The sequence below is a fragment of the Nothobranchius furzeri genome, chromosome 18 (genome assembly GCF_043380555.1).
Source record: "Nothobranchius furzeri strain GRZ-AD chromosome 18, NfurGRZ-RIMD1, whole genome shotgun sequence".
Lineage (NCBI taxonomy): Eukaryota > Metazoa > Chordata > Actinopteri > Cyprinodontiformes > Nothobranchiidae > Nothobranchius > Nothobranchius furzeri.
The window spans coordinates 5,902,805-5,923,755 of record NC_091758.1 but is presented as its reverse complement, the minus strand read 5'-3'; the positions used below and the strand labels follow the sequence as shown (position 1 = coordinate 5,923,755).

At 43.8% G+C, this 20,951-nt stretch overlaps 1 protein-coding gene and 1 long non-coding RNA gene across 8 annotated transcripts in view; one reads left to right on the top strand and one right to left on the bottom strand.

Moving 5' to 3' along the window:
* The window catches only part of slc4a11 (solute carrier family 4 member 11), a 337,506-nt gene that overhangs the window by 67,595 nt on the left and 248,960 nt on the right, over positions 1-20,951 (top strand). The window lies entirely within an intron of this gene.
* On the bottom strand, positions 14,449-16,542 carry LOC129163843 (uncharacterized). The gene is made up of 3 exons (XR_011517280.1): positions 15,511-16,542; positions 14,735-15,129; positions 14,449-14,629 (listed from the first exon to the last, which is right to left on the bottom strand). It is a non-coding gene; the product is annotated as an uncharacterized lncRNA (long non-coding RNA).

The window sequence follows — 20,951 nt, the reverse complement described above, 5'->3', positions numbered from 1 at the left end:
GCATCATTGTTCAAAATTATGATTGCAACAATGTAGTTATAAATTAAGTTTCTTACATAAGTTGAAATGTCAGATTATTTGCACTGAACTGACATTGTCCACATTTTCTGTAGCAGGGCTATATTACTCTGCTAAGCTAATGAAAACTTAGATGGGTTTGTACGATTTTACTTAAACAAATGTTTAATGGTCTTTTTATTTTGCTTGGCAATGGTTATTTGTTTTTGTAAACTATAAAGGATTTAAGCTTAATAGCAAAAAAATTGCTGCCAAAAATCTTATCTGAAGAAGTAGGAGTATTTTACATCTCATGTTCAAGTTTTTCCATGTTCAGCCCTGCAAACAATAAGAAGATACAAATATGCCTATAAAGAAGGCTATACAACGGCAGTGAGCCTAAATGCAGGTGGCTTTTGTTCTGTCACAGTTTAGATGTATATGGGTTGCTGACACATTGACTTTTAGAGGTAGCGTTTGAAAATCACTATGGAACATGTTTTGAAGTTCTCAGCTAACAAACTAAAGTGGGCACAATTAAATGTTGTTTAAGCACATTTAGTGTCATGTATAATGATAGGTATGTGCACACAAACAAAGATTTCTTTAAGCACATGCCTTTAATTGTCAAAAATGTCCAAAAGATGGATGGATTTTTATTGTTGGATGTTCCAAAATAAATACATTCTGATTACAATGTACTCTTCTTTATTGAGCAGCAATTGCACTGTATATAAACTAAAATATTTAGAATCACAAAATCTCTGAAATATAAATGTGAAAGTACCATATTACGACATTTATGCTTCTACAAATTGAACAGTAAGAAAAGTACAAACTATAATATACAGTATATAACAGTTTTTTGCTAAGAACAACCAAATACACTGTACTTGTAACTCCACTGTCCATATTACCACCAGCGTCCTGAGCTGTTAATAATAAGAAAAGGGGTAACCTGAACATTTTGGCATTATTGAGTGCTATTTTAAACAAGAGGCTACCATAAATTAAATTCTAAGGAATTCGGTTGGTAGGTTTTGACCTACACTTTAAAGTAAACAGTAAATTCCATCACTCTTTGAATAAAGCACAGGAACAAGTCATATCTCACTTGTGTATTTTAGCCCACTTACAATCACGTAGCTTGTACCATAACACAGGCGATGCTGAGATAAAACCAGCCTTGTTAGCTGGATTTGGGGAGTATGTGATATAGATAATCTATTCCCTCAGCCCGTCGCTAATCATTTGACGGAGCTTTACATACAGATTAGTAATTTCATACACATCATCTGACATTACCAGTCTGTGCTTAGACATGAGTTCAGTGCACAAGTGAAATACATCTACATCACAGGGAAAATCCTTTAAATAACACTCCTCTAAACATATTTCCAGCTTTGTTGGACTCACAGGCTGGAGAAAATTTGGAACCCCATAAAGGTTGGGGACAGCATGCATTATTGTTGGACGACCACTAGAAGCTCGAGGATTATTAGTAGATCGTATACGATGGTCATTCCAAGCATAGACAACCTCATCCAGTTCCACCTGTACAATAACCAAAAAAGAATAGTAAAATTAGAAAATAAAATATTTTTTAATTATTTAGAAGTATTTACATATTTCTGTGCTGCAAGAATGTAAGAAATAAATTTCTATTACCTGTATTGTTTGTAGGAAGCAAAACTGGATCAGTGATTTGTCCAGAAAGCTGTCAACAAAAAAACCATCAGCTGTCAGCTGGTCAAAATGATCCATCCAAAACTGGGCACATTCACTTCTTAAGTTGCACCACCATCGCTCTATCCTTTGATTTCCAGTGCTCGGGCCGAGGATAGCAGAGTCAAAACCATTTTCATTTTCAGTGTTGTGCAGAAATCTTTGCATCTCCACCACATGAGTGTTTTCTGTGCCATGATCCACTCTGACCTTTTGTGGACATCCATTCCATTCCACCAGAGAATCAATGAAATAGCCAGCAATGATACAAGGGTCACTGTTGGTTTTATGAGCTTCCAACCACATAATTTTCCCTGAGAAGCCATCTATGCAGCCATTAATACAAATACCATAAGGTTTGAGCTTGTCGTAGCCATCAATGTGCCATACATAATTTGGCTCACGACTGACATAAGAGCGTTGCCTCAAACGGTTTTGAGCATGCAGCTCAACCCCAGCTGGATCCATCATGCGCATCAGAACACGTACTGTTTTCCAGCATTTCTGATGCATCCACCTGTAGCCATGCTGTCTTCCAGATCCTTGTAGTTGTTGCTGAATGAAAGATGCCACTTCAGCTTCATCTGTCTTGTTCCTTCTTCTCCAAAGCCGCAACTTTTGCAAGCTTCTCTCTAATGTGCGAAGGCTTAATTTCACGTTGTGGGATTCTTCCAAAAGTTGTAAGATTTCACGATTGGAAAAACCACTTCTGAAATATTGCTCAATGATGTTACTGATATCCATTTCTGTCTATTCTGTCACACCCAGATCCTTAAAACACCTTGGAACTCATAATAATAATGAGATACTATCTCATTATTATGACTTAGTATCTCATAATGATGAGATATGAGATACTAAGTCATAATAATGAGATGGTGTCATGACTCCCAATCCTTCACCCTCCTCTGCCTCCTCATCTAGCCTTCAGCCTTTATGCAGCACACCTGGATCCCTCATCAAGCTGCTGACAAGCCCTGTTTCCCTGCCAACCGCAATCAGCTTCATCCACTTCACCTGTTCCTGTCATCAGCCTCATTCACCTCACCTGTTGCTCCTGCTTTATATTCAACTGCCAGCCACCATTTCACTGCCAGATTTTTGAACGCTATTGCAAGTAAATCTTCCAGCCATTCACCCTGCCTGACCTCAGCCTCCGGACCTCATTTTCGCTCTTGACCCCTGCCTTGTACTCTGCCGGCCACCACGACCCTCGCCTGTCTGCTACCTCGTCTCAGGCTGTTCCCTGTACCTGCTTGTCCTATCTGGTTTTGACCCTCACCTCGTCTCCGACTGTCTCCAGCCTCACCCTCCTCTGGTAACTCCACATCCAAATAAAATACTTTTTATCTACTTTTTACTGTGTTTGGAGTCTTCACAGGTCTTCTGAGTTCTGTTCGTGACAGATAGTATCTCAAAAGTCATAATAATGAGATGCAATCTCAATATTATGAGATAGCTAAGTCATAATTATGAGATAATAGTTTTTTTTAATCTTGAGTGGCGGGAATGGGCTTCCATAGTCTTTTCATAGCCAAGTTTTTATTACCTTATGATTTCCTTGCCTCAATTGTACAGCACTTTGGTCAACTGCCATGCTGTGTTTTAAGTTGTACTTTATAAATAAAGTATGGATGGATGGAGTGCCAGGGCATCCATTGTGAAGCATTATGCATACTTTTTACTGCAGCATCTATATGTCTACTCAGTAAACACACTATTTGATACACACCTTATCTCAGTTAATGTACCAATGACTGAAACTGCTCGATAATTTGAAGATATATGTTTGAACACACTGACATAGCCCTTACATGCAACATACTTTCATTCTGAATATAATTTTATTTAGTGTGTGCGCACAAGCACAGGGGTCTACAACTCTGAAAATGTGGATTTAATTCACCATTTCATCATATCATTGGCTGCGGTACCAGTTTCCCAATCTCCAAAATATGTTTACACTAGGTCAAAACCTTGGACAGTCCATTACAGGGACACAATGAGACAACCAGTCTCACACTCAACCCAACTTTCCAACGATGTGTATTTATTGTGTAACACACAAAACATGAGAGAAAAACTGAGAAGTTAAAACAACTGAGTATTCTTTTTTTTTCTTTTTTTTTAACCGTGTCCTGTCTGGCTGTGAAGCAAACAGAAATGATGTCTGAATGCTGGTAACAAGCCTTACAGATTTACTGTCAGGTGGAGCATCAAAGCGTCTGCTTTTAATGTCACGCCTGATACTTAAAACTTTATTGTTGTTGTTTTTTGAATGCTTGGGGGGGGGGGGGGGGGCAAGAGTCTGCTTCTAGACCTGCAGAAGAAAAAGAAGAAAAGGGACACACAGCAATACAACAGGAGCAAACTATCACTGCATCAACCTGATGGGGAAATATAAAATCAACATTGTTTCACTGAACAATCACGATAATAAATTACAGTGCATTTTGTGCCAACAACAGCCTTAAGACATGTGTTGAAAATGCCCAAGTCCATACTTATGAGAGCACTATCTGAGCACCTGTGTATGTACACGTGCTTGTATATGTAAGGTTTCTCTACAGGAGGATCCAATAGAGAGTGTGAGGCACCACAGATCCGCCCCCCAAAGATGCAAAGGAGATGGAAGAAGCTCCAAGTCTCAGAGATCCAGGAGCTGCCCCAGAGCACAGAGACCCCAGGGAGACTGTAACCAGAAAAGCCCCTGCCCCCCTCGAGAGGCGCAGAGGATTGCCCCGGGGGGGGGGCACAACCAGCAGACAGCAGAGTCCTGGGAGATATCAGCGGCAAGCCTATAGGCCCACCCGCAGTCTCCCACCCCCTAGCCGGCTGAGCCCGGAACCTAGCGACCAGGGACCCAGGGGCGATCAGCCCCGCCGGGGACCCAACAGAGCCCAGGGACTCAGATCCCACCAGGCAGCCACCGGGATTAATCAGGCAGATGCCAAAAATCTAAAACCCCCTGACCCGGGAGCCGTGAACACTCAGGCAGACCAAGGCACCACACTCCACACCAAGTGTGGCAGGGGGAGAGGAAGTGAAGATGTGTAGCAGCAAAAGAAGTCCCAGGAGAGGGGAGGAGTCAAAAGCCCCACCTGACATATACAGTCATACACAAACACAGTCACACACTCCCTCCCCTCATGCTCACACATGCACATACAACCAAAGACTTACAAAAATACATGCCGGACACCCACTCATGCTCCCCATACACACCCTATTCACTCTGGTCCCGGTACTGCTGCACATTGGGTACAACCATCACCGGTTACCAGAGCTCGACCCTTTCTGCTTAAATAATTTTAAGTTATTAATAAAAAATAAGAATCAGAATATTGTTTATTTGTCCAGCAGTTCGGAGTCTCTTCATGATTCACTCATTAACAAGATAATGAACAATAAAAAAAACACCAGCTTTCATATCACACAGACTTTAATCGGAAATCAGGATGAACATTTGTCTCATTTTCAGACAACTTCACATCAGAACTGTTAACAAAGAACAAATGAAACTCATCTAGCTTTATTTCTCTTTCTGTAATCTGTGGATGTTGTGACAGGTCTGGTCTTCTTACTCAGCATGGTTCTCGTTTTCATCTGTGTGTAAAACTTATGTGGCGCTTCAGTGTCGGAGCCTAGCATTCTATCTGTGTGTGTTTTCTTTTGCTGTCATTATTCACTGATAGGTGTGTGATCTAAAACAAGGAAGCTGTGGTCGGTTAAATTCATAAATAAACTAACAAAGTTGTCCATGGTGACACAACATGACCTTTCGTCCTGTAAGGCATTTCAGGGAATGTATGTGCAGATTCTAGAGGTAGTATTGAAAATCAAAAGAGACCTCGTGTCAGACTGGATATCGTCTCATTACAGATTAAAAATTGCACCTCTCAGTTTGCAGGTATTGGTTGAATTTGCATTAATAGTCATTTTCTGCAGCAACAATAATCCAAGCCCTGTAGGAACTGGTAACCTCCCCTCTCTTGGATATGTCTTCTTGTAAAATTTTTTTACTTTGTGTCTAAATTTTCTTCTCATGCTCTGAACTAAACACCTTTTGGCTTTATCTTTCATTGCATCTTCTTCTGCTTCTGATACACAGTTGTTATTCTTTTTGGGCACGCTGGTAGTTTGTCCTTAAGTGGAAGTGGTAGCACTGATATTATTGAGCGGAGAACCTCACACACCAGTGGTGTTCTGTTGCTAAATATGTGAGTGATTAATGAGTTGAGGACTGAGGGAGGTGACAGAGAAGACTGACAACTGGATGGTCCAATGGTTGGTTTTGGTCCAAAGGTTTTGGTTTTGGCAGAGGTTTTCAGACAAACCACTTTATTAACTTTTTACTTATTTTTTAATACATTTTATTTCAAAAATATATTTAGAGAAATTTGGGGAAGGGTTAAAAAATCAGGAAGACTATGGCTGTGTCCGAATCCACGGGTAGGATGCTTGTGAGTGCGCATTTTGAGGTCGATGACGTCAAAGCGCAGCGACGAGTACTGTCCGAATTCCAAGAATCCTCATTCTCGCGTCCTCAAACGCGTCCTCGCTCCACCCACATTTCGAGGATGGGTCTGATGGATCCTCACAGGAGCAAGGGTATCCCAGCATGCTTTGCACGCCGGCCGCTGGACTCGACACTCGCAACAACGGCGGACGGAGCGGGACAGCAGTACAGCTTAAAATGTAAGTTAGTTAAAGAAATAGCGGTCAAAAAAATAAAATACGTGTTTGGGCACTTTTGGTTTGTGTTTTATATAAGATCTAATACCGCAAATTGTTTTTGTTTTTTTTTCATGTAATTTAAGGCTAAAACATGCCCCACCGAAAACCAGCTTGAATGTTTAATAGGAAAAAACCCACCGTAAACTAGCTTGATCCCAGCAGGCTTTTTAAAAGAAAATAGCGGTAGAAAACTAAGCTGAAAGCGTTTCTGTTTATAGACATTTGTCGTTTGTATAAGTACATTTTAAGCAGAAATCAGCGAGAACGAGCTTGTATGGTGGTCCCGTCATAATTCCCGTGTGTGTGTGTTTATTTAGCGAATAAAGCTTCTCATAATTTGTTTTAAGGTTAACACCCCACCGTAAACTTGCTTGAAAGTCTAATAGGAAAAAACTCACCGTAAAAGAGCTTGCATCTTATGTAATCATGTAACGAACGCCAAAAATAACGAAAACTAAGTTTAATGTTTATTTAAGTTATTTTTAAGAAACCACATTACTGATTTAATGTTTTTAATTTCATTTTAGGCGGAAAAAAACACAGAACACAATTTTCATCTCCCATGTTGATAAATTAAAATATTGTTTATTGCATGTTTTATCAACTATGATTTATAATCTGACTTTGTTCTTCTATTCCTCTCTTTTCTCATCCAGAACCAGTACCTTTAAGGAGCATCTGTAATTTCATTATGCCCACAGTGTTCTCTGTTGTTAAATGACAATAAAGCCTTGTAATTCTAATTCCCTTTGTCTGTAGGACTGCAAGTATCCAAGGTCAGGAGAGGGAGTCAGCGGAAAGCCCACTGCTGAAACCTGGCCCTGGTTTGTCCCCATGGACGAGGTGTTGGGACAGAGGCCTTCCACTATGCCTCCTGTCCTTATTGCTTCCATTCCCGAGGACACTCCAGGGCCAAGTGCAGCAGTGGGTGAGACAGAGGACAGGGAGAGTGGTGGAAGGAAGCCGGACTCCTCATCAGGGAGAAAAAGGAGAAGGGCTGATGAGCTCCTTGACCTGATCAGGGAGGACATGAGACAACAGAGGGAAGCGGAGGAGAGGAGAGAAAGAAGGATGGACAGATTTTTAGCATTGATGGAAAGGATGGCAGAGAAATGGGTTTTTTTTCTTTTAGTTTCTTCTGGTTCAGGTTCTATATATGTGTTTGAATGTTTTTGTTATTTGTTTAAATGTAATAAAATTTCTATTAATTGATAACTCTTTTTTGATCATTAACAGTTTTATTATTCAGTTTTTAACAAGTAACAACATAGTAAATAAATTGTAAGGGAACACTGTAAGGAATAAAAGTAAAATATATACAGTAAACTTGGAAAGCAGGGAGTCTTTGGTGGTGTTGCTAAATCTACTAAACATGGATCGAGGTGGATGGAGTGCAGGAACCGAGATCCGTGGCTGAACGTTTCTGGTTGGCAAGTGGAACATCAGACAGAGTGGTCTGCAGAGGGTGCTTCTGGATGCCTCATCTCACTGTCCACTGCATCGTCCATCAAAAGGGTTTGCTGGGCTGGCTCAATCGACGGCTGTCACATCACTAACATTCATATATATGCAAAAAAGGAGATCATGAGTATAATACTTGTAACTCTAGCAGATAACAGGACTAAATGATTTTTAAACTAGAGATTCCTACGTAAATTACTTGCCTGTTAACAGTAATTGTGATCTGGTGGTACTTCCTCCAGAGCAGACACCTCAGCAGAAAGTGTCACGGTCTGAGGTATTTCCCTGCTGTCACTCCCTGTCTTTTGAGTTTCCCTCTGCAGGTGGGCGTGTCTGGAGGTGACCAAGCTGCAGCAGATCTGCTCATCAGCTGGCCAGGGGTATTTAAGCAGCTGGGAGGCTCCTACACTTCGCTGGATGATTACTCTACCTGGGTACCTTCTAACAGCCACTTGTGAAACTTATTCGAGCTCTGTAAACTCTTGAGAATTAGATTTGTTTTTGGATTTTGGATTTTTTGAGATTTGATGTGTTTTTGGATTTTGGATTTTTGCCTTTGTGACCTCCTGCTCTTGTTCCCAGACAAACCTACACACTCATCTCTGACTGGCAGAACTCTGGAGCCCACACCATTTGGATCTCCAACTCCGCTCGTCTCTCAGCCTCTCCCCTGGCCAGACCCGCCTCCAGCTGCCCACCTAACCTCCCCGGACCTCCCCAAGCTCAGCTCCCTCCACGTCTCTTTTCTGGATCTCAGTCCCTGCTACCCAGACCGGACCACTCCTCCCTCAAACCAGTTCCCACCTCTCCAGACCGTAAGTCCTCCACATAAGCCTGATTTCCCTGTGCCATCCGCAAATTGGATCTAACTCCGATCTGTCCACAGCTTCTCCCGCACCAGCTTCCTCGTGCAAGAACTCAGCTACGTTTACGCTGCTTCCTTGGTTTCCCTTTAAAATAAATTCTTTTTAAAAACATTTTACACCGTCTCAGATCTGATTCTGTATGTCGTGGGTTAGATTTCTTCACCACAACATGACAGAATCATCCAGCCATTCCTCTAACCTCAGTACAGAATCAGTTCCCTCTGTCGTTTCCGCCACCCTAGCTCAGCACAGTGATTCACTCCAAGCTCTGTCTGATCAACTCTCCCACACTAACCACACCTTGTTTGAAGTAGGAACGATGGTAAAGGAATTAAGCAGCCACAGACTCACCTCCCCGGAGCAAGCCTCATCCCCCGCTCAGAGTCTGCCCGGACCCGTTCTTCCTGCACCATCCAGTCTGCCCAGCTTCCGGGTCGCTACCTCTCCTCCACCGGAGACGTTTGACGGCAACCGGGAGGTTTGTCGAGGTTTTCTCCTCCAATGCCAGCTGGCTTTCCAGCGATCTCCGGAGTCTTTTTACACCGATGAAATTAAGATCTCCTACATCATCGGTCTTCTACGAGGTAAGGCACTCCGGTGGGCGGAGGCAAAAAGCCGGAACCCGCACTTCCTTAAGAGTCCGTTGGATGAGTTTCTGGCGGATTTTAAAATGACTTTTGACAAACCTGAGTCAGCGGCTGAAGTGGCCAGACAGATTTGGAGCTTACGTCAAGGGAAGCTCTCAATCGAGGATTTTGCCATAGAGTTTCGGACCCTAGCCGCCACTTCCACCCTCGATGAAGCCTCACTTAAGGGGGCGTTCACCCAGGCTCTTAACGAGCAGCTTCAGGATCAACTCGCTTTCTGCCAGGAACCACCTGATCTCGAGAGCCTTATCGCACTGTGCAGTAGGATGGAGAAGAGACATAAGGTACGCCAAAGAGGTAACAACTTCCCCTTACCTTCTCGCCTTAACTGCCCACAAAATGTGTATCCAGCAGCTCCAGCTCCGCCCCCCAGTGAGCCCATGCAGATTGGTCGAGCTAAATTAACCCAAGAGGAGAGAAACAAGCGCATGAGTTCAGGGGTGTGTTTGTATTGTGGCATGTCTGGACATTTTGTGGCCAACTGCCCCAAGCAGTTAAACTCCAGGTCCCATCAGTAGCCCCGAGAGTACTGGTGGGAGGTTATCGGTCAGATTCAAACTCTCGGTGTTTGCTGGAATGTTCTCTGTCACATAATCACATTACTCTTCCCTCTCTCGCATTAGTTGACTCTGGCTGTGAATTAAATCTTCTTGACCAACAGCTAGTGGAGCAACTCCTGATTACCACTTTCCCTCTACAAACACCCTACCGTGTATCCTCTCTGGACGGAGGCTCCCTCACCTCTATCACTCACAAGACTGCACCCATTCGCCTGATGACGTCAGGTAACCACAGTGAGGAACTCACCTTTTTTGTATTTCCTTCCCCTCAGTCTCCTGTGGTCCTGGGTCATCCCTGGCTTAAGAACCATAACCCCCGTATTAACTGGGTCACAAACCAAGTGGAGATGTGGAGCAATAACTGTCATTTAACCTGTTTGGGACCAGCCCGTTCTAGTTCCGAGCCTCGAGCCCTGAAGACCACACCACCCGACCTCACCGGGGTTCCGCCTGAATATCACGACCTCCAGCAGGTATTTTCTAAACATAAAGCGTCCTCATTACCACCTCACCGCCCTTACGATTGTGCTATAGATCTTCTCCCTGCAGCACCTCTTCCCTCTAGCCGTCTCTACAGCATCTCCAAGCCTGAACGTGAAAGTATGGAAAAGTACATCTCCGAGTCCCTGGCATCCGGCATAATTCGGCCTTCCACCTCTCCTCTGGGTGCTGGCTTTTTCTTTGTCTCCAAGAAGGACGGCACCCTGAGGCCTTGCATCGACTACCGCGGTTTAAACCAAATCACGGTGAGAAACAAGTATCCATTACCCTTACTGTCATCCACTTTTGAACCCATACAAGATGCGACCATATTCACTAAGCTGGATCTTAGAAATGCTTACCATCTGGTTCGCATCAGAGAGGGAGATGAGTGGAAGACGGCTTTCAAAACACCAATAGGACATTTTGAGTATTTAGTCATGCCTTTTGGCCTCACGAACGCACCTGCCGTTTTTCAGAACCTGGTTAACACTGTTTTGAGTGACTACCTGAACAAGTTTGTCACAGTATATCTGGATGACATTTTGATTTTTTCGAGGACCCCCGAGGAACACACCGGTCATGTCCGAGCTGTTCTCCAACGCCTACTCGAGAATCGGCTCTACGTTAAGGCGGAGAAATGCGAGTTTCATGCCCCATCTGTTAAGTTTCTGGGTTTCGTACTGGAGAGTGGAAGGCTGGGACCTGACCCCGAAAAGGTGCAGGCAGTTAAAGACTGGCCAACTCCTTCCACACGCAAACAGCTACAGAGATTTTTGGGTTTCGCAAATTTCTATCGTCGGTTTATTAAAGGGTACAGCCAGATAGCCGCCCCTTTAACACAACTAACCTCAGTTAAGAGACCTTTCATTTGGGATGCTGAAGCCTCCAGGAGTTTCTGTGACTTAAAGGAGAGGTTCATTCAGGCCCCTATTCTCACCCGTCCAGACCCTGCAAAGCAGTTTACTCTCGAGGTTGACGCCTCGGACACTGGAGTCGGGGCTGTGCTTTCTCAAACCTCCCCCACAGATCACCGCCTCCATCCCTGCGCCTTCTTCTCACGGCGCCTCTCTCCTGCCGAGAGAAATTACGATGTGGGAGATCGTGAGCTCCTAGCTGTGAAACTCGCCTTGGAGGAGTGGAGGCACTGGCTGGAGGGAGCTGAGCACCCCATTGTGATATGGACGGATCATAAAAATCTCTCCTACCTCAAAGAAGCTAAGAGACTCAACCCACGTCAATCCAGGTGGGCCCTGTTCTTCTCACGTTTTCACTTTATCATTTCCTACAGACCAGGCAACAAGAACATCAAGCCCGACGCTCTCTCACGACAGTTCTCGGTGAATTCGGATCCCGAGCCCACTACCATCATACCACCGGATTGTGTCCTGGGAGCCGTTACCTGGGAGATACGGGATCAGGTGCTCGAGGCTCAAAAGAACTACCCCTGTCCCAATCAGGTACCCAACCGCACCCTGTTTGTTCCGCCTTCCGTCAGGCATAAGGTGATTAACTGGGCCCACACCGCCAAGTTTTCTGTCCACCCTGGTATCAGTCGTACCGTAGCCTTAATCCGGAGGTCCTTCTGGTGGCCAACAATGTTTAAGGATGTCAAGGAGTACGTTTCCGCCTGCCAAACCTGTGCCCGCAACAAGGGAAGTAACCAACCCCCTTTTGGACTATTACATCCGCTACCCATTCCCTCCAGGCCCTGGTCCCATATTGCACTAGACTTTGTCACCGGTCTTCCCCCTTCTCGAGGCTTTACGGTTATTTTGACCATTATCGACCGTTTCTCCAAGGCTTGTCACCTAGTGCCGCTAAAGGCTCTACCTTCTGCCGCTGACACTGCCACTTTGCTTGTTAAGCATGTTTTTAGGCTCCATGGCATTCCTGCGGAGATACTTTCTGACCGCGGCCCTCAGTTTATCTCAAGGGTGTGGAGGGACTTCGCCACCTGCTTAGGGGCTAAGGTGGCGCTAACATCTGGTTTTCATCCGCAGTCAAATGGCCAATGCGAGAGACTAAATCAGGAGGAAGAAGCCATGCTCCGCTGTCTGTGTTCTTCTAGCCCTTCCAGTTGGAGTACCCACCTTCCTTGGATCGAGTACGCCCATAACGCCCATGTCTCCTCCGCCACTGGACTATCCCCCTTCGAGGCCTCGACAGGTATTCAACCCAGTTTGTTCCCTTCTGTATTTCCCACCACAGTTTCCTCCGTTCCTCAGTTCCTGAAGGGGGCCCGACGGGTTTGGGCGGCCACGCAACAGGCCCTACAGAGGACTGCAGAACGCAACCGGCGTCTGGCCGACCGGCACCGGCGTCCTGCCCCAGACTATGCGCCTGGACAGCGCGTCTGGCTCTCCACCAGGGACATCAGATTAAAGGACCACTGCAGAAAACTTTCCCCCACATTCATCGGTCCCTACACGATTTCTGCTGTCGTCAACCCGTCCTCCGTCCGCTTGGATCTGCCGTCCCACATGAAGATCCACCCCGTTTTTCATGTCTCCCTCCTTAAGCCTGTCATCTCCAGTTCCCTGTGCCCTCCTGTCGACCCTCCGCCTCCTGTGCGTCTCGCTGACGGGGGCCTCGGTTACCGTGTCCAGCGCCTTCTGGATGTGCGACCTCGTGGCCGAGGTTTCCAGTACCTGGTCGAGTGGGAGGGTTATGGCCCGGAACATCGGCAGTGGGTCCCGAGGTCATGGATCGATGACCCCTCTCTCATTCGGGATTTCGAGTTGGCCCGCTCCTCCTCCTCCTCCTCCTCTGCTCGGCCGCCAGGTGGCGTCCCTTGAGGGGGGGGTACTGTCACGGTCTGAGGTATTTCCCTGCTGTCACTCCCTGTCTTTTGAGTTTCCCTCTGCAGGTGGGCGTGTCTGGAGGTGACCAAGCTGCAGCAGATCTGCTCATCAGCTGGTCAGGGGTATTTAAGCAGCTGGGAGGCTCCTACACTTCGCTGGATGATTACTCTACCTGGGTACCTTCTAACAGCCACTTGTGAAACTTATTCGAGCTCTGTAAACTCTTGAGAATTAGATTTGTTTTTGGATTTTTTGAGATTTGATGTGTTTTTGGATTTTGGATTTTTGCCTTTGTGACCTCCTGCTCTTGTTCCCAGACAAACCTACACACTCATCTCTGACTGGCAGAACTCTGGAGCCCACACCATTTGGATCTCCAACTCCGCTCGTCTCTCAGCCTCTCCCCTGGCCAGACCCGCCTCCAGCTGCCCACCTAACCTCCCCGGACCTCCCCAAGCTCAGCTCCCTCCACGTCTCTTTTCTGGATCTCAGTCCCTGCTACCCAGACCGGACCACTCCTCCCTCAAACCAGTTCCCACCTCTCCAGACCGTAAGTCCTCCACATAAGCCTGATTCCCTGTGCCATCCGCAAATTGGATCTAACTCCGATCTGTCCACAGCTTCTCCCGCACCAGCTTCCTCGTGCAAGAACTCAGCTACGTTTACGCTGCTTCCTTGGTTTCCCTTTAAAATAAATTCTTTTTAAAAACATTTTACACCGTCTCAGATCTGATTCTGTATGTCGTGGGTTAGATTTCTTCACCACAACATGACAGAAAGTTGGTCCCGCCAGAGGGCACCACTGACTGCCTCCAAACCAGCCTCCCCCTCATCTTCTGGAGCATCATCCTCCAGTTCATCGTCCTGCACCACAATGTCACCAGCACTGAGGCAGATGTTGTGCAGGATGGTGCATGCTGTGATGACCTGTAATAGAGATAAAAATTTAATTTATATTTCATTCCCAAACAAAGATTACACCCAAAGTTTATTTCAAATTTGTGTTAACTTACATGAGGTACAAAGGTGCTGTGGACCTCCAGCGCTTTCAGGAAGATGGTCCTGAACCTGGTCTTTATTCCAAAAGCACGCTCAATGATGCAGCGTGCCCTGGACTGATGGCTGTTGAAGCGCTGGGCTCCCACACCTTGAACCACCCATTTGTAGGGGGTGATGAGGGGGAGTGGATGTTGGAGGCATGGGTACCCTCCATCCGCGAGGATGAAGTGCCCTGGAGGAGGAAAGGCTGACTGCCTGTACAGTGGGCTGTGCCGGAGGACCCTGGAGTCGTGGACCGACCCAGGCCAGCCCACATAGGTGTCGATAAAGCGGCCCTGATGGTCACAAACTGCCTGCAGGATGATAGATGGAAACAGTTTCCTGTTTCTGTAGCACTGACCATCAGGACCGCTCGGAGCCTTGATCCTTGATCCGAATGTGACAGCCATCGATCGCACCTGCTGCTTTCATGAAAGCTCTGTGTCGAGCCAGCCCAGCAAACCCACGAGACACAACCTCCATCTCCTCTGGGGTTTTGGGGAGGTGAATGACCTGGTGGAGGATTGCGACCACATCCTCCGTGACTCGATGGACGATGTCATGGACAGTTGAGCGAGGCATCCCAAATACTCTTGAGACCACCCTGTAGGATGTTCCACTTGCCAACCAGAACAGAAACACCAGGGTCTCGATTGTGGCACCCCAACCATGTCGCCGATCTTGGTTCAGGAGATTTAGCAACACCACAAAAGACTCCCTGCTCAGATGAAAATCTGGCCTGGGATCTTCCTAGTTTAAAAAACCGGTCCAGGACTGGCACACTCATGTTTATCCTACAGTACAGGGGTCTGTTCTGTTAAAAGAAAAGTAGAGAACAATAAAACAATTTAAAAAAAACCTGTATAAATGCTTGAGATTTTTAGAAGAGAGCTAGGCATTATTAGGCATAAGTTGAAAAGGACAATATACAATAAACACATTGTAATGCTACTTTTACTATGAAATTTATGCACAGAACCAAGCATTATGATCAAAAACAAACTTCTAAAATGTCATTCCATTAATTATTTTAGATGAATATAGGTTAAATTAACTATATGCATGTTAGTCTACTCTATACTAATGTGTATATTCAGCCACATGTCTTTCTGTTGCTTAAAATATGAATGAAACTAGCACTAAAGTTAACATGTAATGCCTGAAAGCTGGTTCACTAAACAAAAAATAATTTTACCTGGATATGGCTGCTTCTCAGCCTTAAATACAAAGGCCGGTGACGTTTACTAAGCAGTCGCAGCTCCTCAAAAACCAAAAATAAAAGGGAATACTGCTGTGGATCCATTTTCACCTCTGACTAGCTTGTTAGCCTGTTTGACGCCGTCACGGTAGCTAAGCAACTGGACCTGGGGCGGGAATAAAAACGAGGCTAGTACTGTCCGAATTCAGAGCCGCTGACTTCCGGTTTTAGCGGTCTAGCAAGGACCCGGCCTTGCTAAACCGGCGAGGACCCGTACTCACAAGCATCCTACCTCTGGATTCGGACACAGCATATGTGTAAAACAGGATAAAATAGAAATCCAGCAAGTTACTCATCAGATGTTCTTTAGAGTCAAAGCTGAAAATATTCTATTGCATAAACATTGTTTTTAAAATAACAACATTTTTATTGGGAAATAATTTTTTTGTGTTGTTTAATTTAATTAGGTGTTTATTTGATATAATTCAGGAGCAGCCTTGTGAACAGCGTCTACTGCCGAAGGCCGTGTTTTATAATAATAATAATAGATTTTATTTGTAACACACTTTACATTTCAATGAAATTTCAAAGTGCTACAGTAGGAAATCAGAAACAATGTATGGAATAATTAAACAATGAATAAAAACAAATAAAAAATACATAAAACCATACAATGCTAAGTTAACACATGGTAAAACAACAGCAATACCAATCAGTTTGGAAAAGCTTGTGCAAATAAAAATGTCTTCAGATGTTTTTTTTTTAAACATTCAACACTCTGAGGTGCTCTCAATGTTTCAGGGAGTGTGTTCCACAGGCGTAGGGCTGCTGCTCGATCACCCATGGTATGAAGTTTTGTTCTGGGTTGTTGCAGGAATTGAGAATTTCTAGGGCGAAGATTTCTTGAGGTGATGTGGATAGTAAGAAGGTCTTTAAGATAAATAGGAGCATTTCCGTGGATACACTGATAGGTAAGGAGACCTAGTTTGTATTTAATTCTATAGGGGATTGGTAACCAATGAAGAGACTTCAGTACAGCTGTGATGTGGTCATATTTGTGACCCCTTGTCACAATTCTGGCAGCACAGTTCTGGATGTGCTGAAGTTTCTGTAGGCATCCACTAGAAATTCCAGTAAGTAAAGAACTGCAGTAGTCTAGCCTAGACGAAAAAGGCATGGATCAACTTCTCAGCATCTGATTGGGTAAGAAACGGGCAAAGTCTTGCTATGTTTTTTAGATGGAAAAATGATACTTTAGAAAAGTGACGGACATGATTTTCAAGTGATAAATGTTAGTCCAGTTTGATTCCGAGATTAGTGGTGGATGTAGAAAATGTTATGTTACTACCTAATATGGTAATATTTTTTAGGTTATAAGATTTGACCTGATGAGGAGTACCAATGAGCAGTACCTCTGTTTTGCTGCTGTTTAGCTGGAGAAAATTTTCAGACATACATGCCTTTGTCGCATCCAGGCATGCACTAAGAGCAGAAAGTGTAGATGATGAGGAAACTGAATCAATTTTGAGATAAAGCTGTATATCATCAGCGTAAGAATGGAAAGATATCCCAAAATTTCTAAAAATATCCCCAAGTGGGAGCATATATATAATAAAGAGAATTGGGCCAAGAACGGATCCCTGGGGGACCCCACAAGTAATGTTGTGGGGTGTTGATCGTGTCTCCCCCAAAGCCACATAATCAGTTATCCCAGTGAGATACGACTGGAACCACTGGAAAACAGTTCCAGTCATTCCAACTTTGGTCTGAAGCTGATGGAGAAGAATGTCATGGTCCACAGTGTTGTAAGGTCTAAAAGAACAAGGAGTGAGACAAAGCCCTGTAATGACTCTGACCAGTGCCGTCTCCGTACTGTGTGCAGAGCAAAATCCAGATTGGAAGGTTTCGTACACCTGATGTCTCTGTAGATGTTCATGAAGCTGAGATGCAACCATTTTTTCCAGAATTTTTGAAAGAAATGGTAGGTTTGAAATTGGTCTGTAGTTAGCCAAATCATCTTTGTCTAGCGATGATTTTTTTAGATGAGGACGAATGAGAGCAGTTTTAAGGGCAGCTGGAACAATGCCTGATTTTAATGAATTATTTATTATTGCAGTGATGAGTGGACAGATGGTGGGGAGGTTTGTTTTTATTAAAGATGTTGGGAGAGGATCTAGGGAGGAATTCATCCGTTGTATAATTCCCTCCACTTCTCTCTGTGTGGTACATGTGAAATTACTGAGTTGTCTGGCCAAGTCTGAGAATTCAATTCGAACTGGGGTGGGTGAATTTGTACAAATGGCAGATCTTATGGACGCTACTTTGCCAGAAAAAAAAAGTCATAAACTTATTACATTGCTCCACTGTATTTACACTGCTTATTGCAGATTGGGGTTCTAGTAAGTTGCTGATTGTGGAAAACAACAATTTTGAATTTTTAGAATGATTGCATATTTTGTGGGAGTAGAACTTTGATCTAGCCACGGCCAGAGCTTTGGAATAATTTTTTGATGATACCGATAGGCTTGCTTATGTACAGCAAGACCTGTAGAAATATATTTCCTCTCAAGGGCACGACCAGCTGTCTTCAGTCTACGGCGCTCATCCGTAAACCATGGGGCTGATCTGGAAAAAAGAAACTGTTCTAGATTTAAGTGGTGCATGGGATTCAAGGATATCACGGAGACCATTATTATAATAATCCACAGAATCTGTTACTGATGGAAAACATGTAACAGTAGAAAGCTTTTGGATGCAAGATTTTAGTGAAGCTGAGTCTATATTTCTCAAGTTTCTGAAACCAATTTGGCACTTTGGTTTAGAGTAGATGTTTGGTACAGTCAAGTCCAGTCAAGCCTTGTGGTCGGACACACCCAGATCGTGAACTTGGAGATTGTTAATAGGGGCACGGTCAGAGGTAACCAGGTCGAGTATACACTGAAAGAATGGCAAAAGCAAGGTTTTCCAGTTTATAAAAATGAGTTATGTTAAAACTACATGTTTTGATTCTGCTTCTTCTCTAAATATGATTCAATCATGAAACTTCAATCAAAATGTTCTTGTTGTTGAACAGACATGTTTCATAAATGATCCTGTGAAATGAAATATTTGCACTTTGTGGTAAAGCCCCTCCCACATTTAGAAAAAGCAAGTTCCCTCCCATTTTATTCAACCGGGAAAAGACCTTTTACTGAGGACAAAGAAGGAGCCATTTTGTCAGTTTCTTTGTGGGACTTCATACGTCTTATAAAAGGTAAAACTTATTAAATATTTTAAAACACAGCATTTTGAATGTTTCACTCTTATTGACAATAGATTGTAACATTTTATGAAGGGGACAAGCTAATTTAAGTTAAAAGTCGAGGACGAGGCTCACACGATGTGACACAGGCTAATTCAGAGATGGGTACAGGGTAATTCAGCTGATGCTATAATATATATTCCTGGCGCCAAGGCAAATGTGTCTAAAAATGAAAATTAACCGAATATATGTATATCTAGTGTGATAATTCATTATTAATTTGGTTCCTCTTAGCTTTTCAGAGTGCCTTGTGTCTGCTTCGTGTGTATGAACCATATGAACCCAGCCCAAAGCTGTCTGCTGCTAAGCTGTGATGCTGGCTGTGAACTGAATGGAGGACAAGTCATTAAAACTAGGTGAGTTTGCTTCACATTCCGTTTGCAACAGGGTTTAATGCGAACTCTCCCGTGGGTCAGCTCACGCCGGTAGCGTGGTTAGCTGGATCCGTGATGTAAATAAATCGTTTGAGTAGCGAACATACAGGTCTGAGTTCTGTGACGTGTATCTTATAAGAGCCCCAATTTGAGCCTAATAACAGCCACGATGAGCTTTGGAGGCAGGTTTCTTCATCTGAAATATAACGTTAGACAGTTTGTCGAGACCCGGGCTTCGTTTGAGTCGGGTCTTGTCAGAACCGGATCCGGGAGCGTTCTTATTCTGAAAGGGCACGTTCCGGCAAGCTAGACTTCTTTAACTCTCGTCATTGTTTGTTTAAAGGAGGTAAGTGTATCCACAAAACGAAACTATTATTTACAACATTTTTAATGTTTACAACAGGGAAATAAGTGCGAACTGTGAGAATATTATGTCTGCGTGGGGAGGGGGCTCTATGACGCAGGGAGGAATAGAGGTGTGTTTTTTCTGGTGAAATTTGCGTTAACTTCGACAATAAGGGCACAGTTATTTTTTTTTTTTTTTTCCCAAAATCAATTCGTTAGTCTGGTTGTAATATTTTAGAGTTAAGATAACTGTCTGCTTTGATGTGTTCATAAAAACAAACTATAGGAGAGAAATAAAAAAATTTTTTGTCTCACCCTAATTCAACTTAAAGTAAAACAACAGAAAGGCTCTGTACGTGATGAGATATTGTTGGAGCCAGTAAAAGTGTGTATCTGAGAAGGCCAAACGCACTTCACAGGAAGCAGGCTTTCTGTGACGTGCGATTCTCCTTGGTTCTCAGGCACACTTTTTTACTGGCTCCAGCAGTGACTACTTTACATGCAGCCAGTCGCGGGTTTCTGATAAATTCTGAATAACCCGTTTACATGCACAAGCAGAGAGTTACCCCTGTATACATGGAACTTCTAATATCCTGATTAAATAGCATTTGCATAATCAAATGTCTATAGGACCTTTATGAGCTGAAGAGGATATGAGATTCTGGACTTTGCCTCAGAAAGGCTCATCGCCACATTGGACACAGGGACAAGCGCTATTCAGCCAAAGTTTTATAATCGGGGAACATTTTCTAAGTGACAAGTCTCTCTGAGAGACAGGGTTTGGAAAACATTCGCTTCAGTGAGAGGAATCTTCTCGCATTCAGTGACGCGCTCCAAGCTCCGATCTCCACATCTTTAGCTCACTGTCCACCTAATGTGCACACTGACAGCAAGCTGCGCTGAGCAGTGTCCAGCTCAGATGTTCTGATGGGAATCATTTCTTGATTGATTTAGCTACCTCTGCGATGTGCGTAACAATTAAAATGTCAGCATCTGCAGCCTTGAGGTTTCTCTGTCAAAGTAATAGTTCAAATACGGGAAATAACCAGTCAATCCGAACCCTGCCATTTAACTTATTTAACACCAGAGCTATGCACACTGCACCGTAATCTCTGTCACTGTAAATGAGGAAAAAATCTAATTGATCAGATCCTTTTCTTACCTTTTCAACATTGTTTATTTGTAAAGTTTCATTCAGTACAAAGTTGAATTACAACATTCCAATGAGACAGCAAGAATTTGTACTCTGAACAGTTTAAACATGTTTTAAAAGGAGACACGTGTGATGCATCAAAAAGTGGCACCTGCTCAACTATTAAAATCACTAACAGTGTGAAATATATCAAAACATTGTAGGCACAAATGGGCTTCAACTCAATTTTATGCAAATTGTTTTATTAATAATCTGTTCAAAGATA